General features: G+C 38.9%; 1 long non-coding RNA gene across 1 annotated transcript; it reads left to right on the top strand.

The window, feature by feature from the left end:
• Positions 1-355: 355 nt before the first annotated feature.
• LOC131227143 (uncharacterized) lies at positions 356-8,113 on the top strand. The gene is made up of 2 exons (XR_009162082.1): positions 356-945; positions 7,879-8,113. It is a non-coding gene; the product is annotated as an uncharacterized LOC131227143 (long non-coding RNA).
• Positions 8,114-8,232: the final 119 nt, after the last annotated feature.

Below are 8,232 nucleotides of genomic sequence, written 5' to 3'. Positions count from 1 at the left end.
AGTGGACCACACTAAATAATAAGTTTGGGTTGCATTAAATGCACAAATCATAAAACGCTAAGTTGTATTAAATGCAAGAGTTATCTTAGTGGTGTGGTCCACTTGTACTTTGGATCTACCTTATTTTTGTGCATATACCTTAAAATGATACAAGAAAAACAATGAACGGCGTGGATAAACAGATACATCAAGTTGGGCCTGCCCACAGAGCTGCCCGTTCGTGGCTAGAGACGGGCGGCGTAGGACGCAATCCGCGTCCGGCATATTGCATACAACACGATGGACCCAACACTAGCAGTCTGATAACATTTATACGTAGGTGAATAACTTCCCCGCAAGTCACCCATTCAAGGTGTATGAGAGTTGCAGAGAGAGCTCTCCTGCAACGTTTGCAGACGATACGGCCTCTGCCTATATATTGCTGACCACCCAACATTTCTTACATTGTCCTCACAAAATAAATCATCTTCCCATGAGTTGCGAGATGATGGAAACTCCAACACTCCCACTCTCTATCTTCCTCCTCTCATGCTCCTGCCTTTTCATCCTTTCCTTTAAATTCATTCGCCGGTCATTGCTATCACGTTTTCTCATGCTGGTGAGGACTCATGATCCACCATTGGATCAGTGCAATGTAGAATCCAATGGTAAGATCACATCTATAAATGGCAAAGAAGTTATTGTTGGTTACTGTAAGCCTGCTGGGGGCAAAGAAGTAGAGTGTCCCATTTGTTTGTGTAGGATTGAAGATGGTGAGGAGATTAGAAAGCTGAGATGTGATCATCTCTTTCATAGGGTTTGCTTGTATAGATGGGTGGGACATCTAAGTTCCACATGCCCACTGTGTCGTGGATCCCTCCAGCCTGAGGGATTGGTGGCCCACTAGGAAGAAGAACTCATCTTTTCCTACTCATCTTTCCACTCAACCAGTGTTCATAGCACATGGTGGCTGAGTTAACTCTTTGATAATCATGCCATCATCTTTGCTATTGTCATCTCCCTATCTTTAATTATTTTTAGAAATTTTATAGTGGTTGATATCATGTTAATGTCTTTGGAAATTTTGTTATGGTTGATTATTATATTTATGGTCAGATGTAGAGAAAGTGTATTGTCATCCATTTGATTGTGGCCATGTTATTACAACCACTGATGTATCCACCACCACCATCGCTGAAACCACTGCCATCACAGTAGGAGGAATGTGAAGAGGGCTGGTGTGACATGCTAGTGAGATTGAAAGGGCATCGTTGTGGACATTCTAGTGTGGAAAACAAGTAATGCATGGATATTTTCACAACAGGCTCAAGTGGGGTAGCATTTGGGAGGTGGAGACACATTCAAGGTAGGTAACTCATGTGAAGCGGAACCCATGTGAAGTGGGGCCCACGAGGAGAGTTCACCAAGTCACATCTTGTCCCTCCCACAAATGGAGAGAGGAAGATGGGTTGAGGGAGCCTAGTGGAAGGATTGGAAGTGGTGTTGAGTGAGCCATTGTGGTTTGATGTCAAGATCCAAAATGGGTCTCCGGGATCTGAGACCTCCGAACTTTTTTAAGGGAGAAAAAGCTCAAAGGAATAGCCCAGCTTTAAAACTATTGAGCGCGCTAGCACGCAACATTGGTTTGATAAAGCTCAAACTCAACAATGACAAGGATGTCTGGACCAACAAGTATGTGAGCTACTGAATATTCAGATAATTTTCGAGATCCAAATCCATGGAATGTGGGACCTGAGCTATGAGATAAAGGGATTGATTTGCAACTCTCTATTAGAGCAAGTGGCTAATTGTCTTGCATCAACATGTGTGAGATTTGGGCCACTCAATTAGTGGGGCACACCATGAGCATTCATTGGGTGGGCCAAGGTGTAAGTTGGTACGCTTGTTGTCCACTTGATCAGTGGACCTACCTGGTTTCTGGACCAGCGTATGCCCACGAGACAACTTGCATCACGAATGGCTAGGATCTTGCATATGAGCCATGTTAGCAACCCTGGCACTCTTCACATCCCCATCATCAGGCCACCATCGTTTTGGACAAGTGGGGTCCATGGCCCACTGATCCACGCTGCGGATATTATAGGCCCAAATGTAGCCGGCACATGTACTGAAAGTCATCCAGATTGGGAAGAAATCATAACCCTTCCACAGGTGGCCAACAAATTTCGAAAGAAAATAGAGCAATGGTTGGTGTTCAAGAAAAAATGATCAAATATTCTATAGCTAGGATACTATGTTAAGCGTCTGTGATACAAACCCTTGATATTATGGTTGGTGTTATTAGATACTCTGGATGCACATGACACTTGATACACAGGCAGTTAAAAATGTGAAACGTGGCATATTTTAATTAACTCAAATTCCATGCGTCACAACATTGAAGCCTCTACTATTTTGGTTGGAGGCCATTGATCCTTTACCAATCATACAACAATTAAACCAACTATATGGCCGGTGGACCTCTTTATTGCTGAGCTGCAGCACGTACAAAACTAAAATTTGTTGAATGGTCCTAGCCTCAGATTCATCACTAATTTTTCAAAATAATATGATTGGCCACTTTTCATTTTTCAGTTATATATATATATATATATATATATATATATATATATATATATATATATATATATATATATATATATATATATAGAGAGAGAGAGAGAGAGAGAGAGAGAGAGAGAGAGAGTCATGCTCCCCTGCGCACCTACGCACGTGCGCACCTTTGCACACGTGTCATGGGTGTCTAATTTGAACGGTCCATGTGATGCGGAATCCCATGAAAGCCCCTGTGACAAATTTTCACCCTGATCTAAAATTCTGGTGGGCCATAGCAAAGAGAAATGCAAATCAAGGGAGGAAACTGTTTTCATTCTTCGTGGCCCTTCAAAGTTTTAGATCAAAGTAAAACTTGGTCCCGGGAGGTTTCACGAGGTGCTGCTTCACATGAACGGTTCAGATTTTGGATCCACATCACGTATGATGGGTTCTCAAAAAAGTTCGTACGTAGTACGCATGAACTGGTTCGCAGGTAAGCGTTTCCGTGTGTGTGTGTGTGTGTAGAGAGAGAGAGAGAGAAGGAGGGAAAAGGTACTATGCGCTTGACCTCACGATAAGCTCCCGTGAGATCGAGCTGTGTGGGCCCCACCATGATGCGTGTCGACCATCACCGTGCATTTGATTGGTCCCCTCTAAATTATGGGATATCCCAAAAATCAGCCGTATACAGAACTCAAGTGGACCATACCATCTAAAATCATGTGAAGACATGCCAAAAACATATAAAAGCACTTGGTGGGGCCCACCTGAGTTTTGAATGCTGTTGAAACTTGGTCTGAACCCTCATCCAAGTGGGACACACATAATGGATGGGCTGGATTTGCAAGCCACATCTCGGTGGGCCCAAAAAATGATTATGAATGTTTTAATGGTGCACGGACCCTCCCCACTTCTGCATGTGGTGTGGTCCACACAAGTCACGAATTGACTTGATTTTTGAGACCTAGGCCCACGATGGAATGGTGCATCTGATTGATGGGGTAATTGTTCGAAACGCATCATGGTGGGGCCCACACAGCTTGACCTCATGGGACGAACTCGTGAGGTCAAGTGCATAGTACCTTTTCCCATATATATATATATATAAGATTAATGTTTGTTTCATTATACATAGACTGGTATAGATAATTTGGATGGTTTAATTTGAATTAGTTGTACAACACATGCAAATTTTCAATAATTAATTTGTAGCATTAGCATTATTAGATTAATGATAGGCATGTCTGTTGTTTTTTTGGAACTTGCCCAAATGAGGTGTACATCTAGTTTTCACAATTAACAAAGTTAGAGGTGGTGCGCTCTAATTACCTTTTGAGATGAGCTTTACTTTTAGATAACGCAGCGATTGGTGCTCTTAGACGTCAATGATTGGGGGTTAATATTCATCCCATCTCCTCAGCTTTTTGTAGAGTTTTTTTTGCTTAGTGGAGGGTTATTTTAACCCTCATCCTGTTTATGTCACATGATAGGTGAGGCCTCCATCCTTTTTGTTGAGCCCACCCGAAAGGCTGTACATTTTGTTGATCAATGAAATATCTCGACCTTGCGCCTTCAAAAAAAAAAAAAAGCATTAGCATCCGATTTAGGAGCTTTCTCCCTTTTTTTAGGACAAGTTTGTGGGATATTTTTTAGTTTTAGCCATCTAATAAATGTCCACGTAATCGGAATAAGCCGCCCAATTTTTACTTCATGATTCATCTAAATGGAAACCCATAATTTCAATCGTTTATCAGTTATTTGTATGTGTGACTGATACGTGCCTGTGTATCATCCTTCATGCCCTGCCAGAGTATCATAGTTTTTCGAGCATGCCAGATGATATGCAGCCACTTGAAGATCACATAGAAATTACATGTGGCATATATAAATGAGTCATATTAAACGGCCCAAATTACAGTTTTTAATTTCTGATGTATTTCATGGTATTTAATTCGGATGCGCAGCCACACGATGTTGTGTAGTGAATGACCTTTTTTTAATTACATGTGTGCGATTGTTTACGTGTCTGGCCTACCAGAGCTGTATTAAACTCAAATCCAACAGGACTTGTGACCTCAGGCACCAAATTAATGTAAGAATCCTAATTAACTTTCCAATACTTGGGTACCGAAAGTCCTTGGATTCTTACTTAATTTTAAACTTTATACTTATATGTATGAAATTTTATAACAGCTGGTGCTTGGCACTGTAAAAAATAATGTATGCAACATTCATCTTTGAAAGTTAGGTGGGTTAACCCATGGACACTATATTGTGATTTTGGTTAATCGGGTAATTGAATTTTGAAACCATCCACAAAAATTACATAAAATAGTTAGGAGAACAATCTCGTGTGCTTAGAACGCCATACAATCATGGTAAAATAGAACATGACACATTCGTAACCGTCAATTGAGGAAGGTGGTCACAAAAGTAAACTGACTAAAATATTCATCATGTTGTGAAACCCTTAACCCACCATTGAAATTTCATTCCAAGGTGTGTAAATATGATTACCAGATTAACCTAAGAGTCATAACAGTTCACATTAACCTATACCTAACCTATACCTAGAATTGATGAATTAACTATTTTCGATAATCTGATCGCGACCAAACTTTCTACTTAAACTATCGAGCATATTTTATTGTACAAACCAAATCTCCACATCAAAATCATTCCCAAAATACCTAAACTAATAAAACAACCCCTAAACCATTCATTTTATATCCCAAAATCTTGGGACCAAATTATAAGACTTAGAACAATGGGCTTGATTTAATGGAAGGTCCGGATCATATCATTCTTGGATCAAATTTAATGAGTAACATGAGAAATTCACCCTTTTTCTCAAAAGATTCATAATTAGAAATATCATAATCTAATTACAACTAAAAAACTTGACCTTTAACTAACTTGAAGTGGGACATCAAGTTTATGAGTTTCCATCAAAACACTTGTAAGTTTGAAGATAAGAAGGTTGAGGCAGATAGGGTGATCTCAAATGTGCTAAGATGGACAAGGGAAGCCGCAAGTTGAATAAAAGGTGTGCCATCAAGCTCTTTCTTGGAAAAAGTAGTATTGCAAGCTCTTGGCATCTTCCCATGGGAAGTGAATCTTAGGAAAGTAACCCTCGCCAAATGGCTTCAACTGCCTTTAGGGTGGGTCAAGCTTAATATAAATGGATCCACTAAAAGGAACCCGGGAATAGGTAGAGGCGGAGTATGTAGAGGTCACAAAGGGGTTTTTTTTTTTTTTTTTTTTTTTGCTTTTCGCTACCATTATGGGAGAGCCTCAAACAATGTTGTAGAGTGAGAAGGCTAGTTATATTGGACAATCTGCAAATCTGTAAGCAGTTCAACCTTGACAATATCTGCGTGGAATCCAACTTGTCGGTAGTAACAAAAGTAATTAACAATCCATCTAAACAAATTCTCTCGTAGATCTAGTACACTGTGGGATTGATTAAAGAAGAATCGTCCAGCTTCACCATATCTTTCTCTCACATTTATCGAGAGAATAACTCTATTGCAGTTCAAAATTGGTCATGACAAAGGGGGGGGGTGGTGAGATGTTGGAGGACGTGTGAGGGTTGATATTCCTTGGACATCTTCACCATTAGAGCTGGGAGGAATCATCATCATTATCTAATTAAATCCAATCATCAATCTATGTAGGTTTTCTGATAGACTTTCATCTAAACATAGTTTTAGGAATAGATTTCTAGTTTAGGCCTAAATCTTGATTATTTTAGAATTTAATTAGAGGATTTTTTTAATTAAGAAAAAAGTATATGTAGATATCTATATTTAAAATCAAGAATTTCTAGAACCTACAACCTAGAGTGAACCTACAACCTAGACCCTAAACCATCGGAAACAATTATAAATCTATGATCTAAAAAGTTGAACTTCGATATTCTTGTTTCTGGATCTTAAACAGACATTGGATCAAGGAATTCCAACAACCTAAAGTGAAGTAAGAATCTAAGGTGAGGGATCCTTTAAAGCTTATGAACTTTCGTCATAGGAGAGTTATAATAGTTTTAACATTGTTTCATAGAATATGGTGATGTATCGTCTGATCTAATTTATTTAATTTAATTCTTATATGTATTTTTTTCATGTTAAAATGTTTCATTATTCGTGATATGTGTATTGGAACAATTAATTCTCAAAACTATGCCTTATTGTCGAACTATGTACTATTAGGACTCGTAAGATTCATTTGATATGCGTTGGATGGGTCGGATGTTTAAATCAGGGAATGAATGATGTTTATTGAAACATAAATAATCTAAATTATATTTTTATCACCTTAAGTCAACGGGTTCAGCCTATGTTTGGATATGCTTCACTAGCTCACACTAGTGGTTGGTTTTGTGCACTTTGTGCTTTTATATTTGGTACACTTGGACATCCCATAATATGGGGGGACTGTTTGATACCATATGGACATGTGGCATGGCTTCCCATGTCGGCTCTAATATTTTGAACAACTCTCATATTGAGTACTTGCATTGAGAATACCTAGATTAAACTATGTAATGGTTGTAATGTACACACTACTTTTACTTAAGGTTTATGACTTATATTGCCTTTAAAATGATTTGAATTTCGGTTCATGGCTCTGACCATGAGAGTGGTGGGATTCGGTACGAATCGGATTTAACTGGCAACCAAAATGTGGCATGGATGATGGACACGTTACTCTAGGACCATGACCTATGTTAGGTACTTGTTCGTGTCGGGGACATGTTGATGTGGACCGTAAAATTCATGGTAGGTTAACAGTACAAGTGAAATTAGTTATGATAACAAGATGGATTAGAAGGGCCTGTAAGTTCACAAAAGCTTCCCATAATCGAATTGTATGTAAACCAGATTAATTAAGTACTTTATTAATTATACATTCATGGTACCATGGAATGTTATCGAGACGTCATTGGATCACAAGTCCCCATGAAGGATAGGGTGGGATGTTTCCAGGTTGCAACTAGATAAAGAACACCATTCATCTTGGGATGTGATCAGAATTAAGGGTTAAGATTGACCAGGCCGGGGTCCACCACTCCCAAGCTGGGAATGTTGGTAGGGCATCGTTGAGTATACAACTCCCCACACCTATTTTTTGGATTGGACCATGATATGGTAGATCCATCCCTACTCCTGAAGTGCATTACATGCATTCATGCATTTAAACAAGAGCGCAATATTTTGAATGTTACTTTCAGTTGCATAAATTGTTATGCTATATTGGCTTATTCTTTGAATGTTATATATTAATATTCGGGGAACCATCACTGAGTATAGGTAACTCACCATCGAAATTTCAAACAAATAGATGATGCAGGTGATAGATCTGTACAAATGAATATGTGGAGCAGGATGATGAGCCGGGAGACAAGTGACCTTAATTGTCTAAGGAGTAGGTCAAATAATTCGTGGCACAAGACTATCTTAGTTTTAGTTCTTTATATGTTTAAGGACGTGAACTTAGACTAGTAGAAATGTAATAAGTCCACAACTAAGTGGACATATGCTTGAACTTATTTTATGACGATAAACGCTTATAGTTATTTTATTCTTATGTGGAATGTCAACCTCTTTGATGCATGAAAATTATGAGTTACTTTGATAATTGTCACGTGCACATAAAATAACACTCATTAACTTAGGTATAGAGTGTAGAACTTGG

This window comes from Magnolia sinica, chromosome 15 (assembly GCF_029962835.1).
Source record: "Magnolia sinica isolate HGM2019 chromosome 15, MsV1, whole genome shotgun sequence".
Taxonomy (NCBI): Eukaryota; Viridiplantae; Streptophyta; class Magnoliopsida; order Magnoliales; family Magnoliaceae; genus Magnolia; species Magnolia sinica.
The sequence above is the reverse complement of the archived record's forward strand: the minus strand, read 5'-3'. Positions and strand labels throughout refer to the sequence as shown.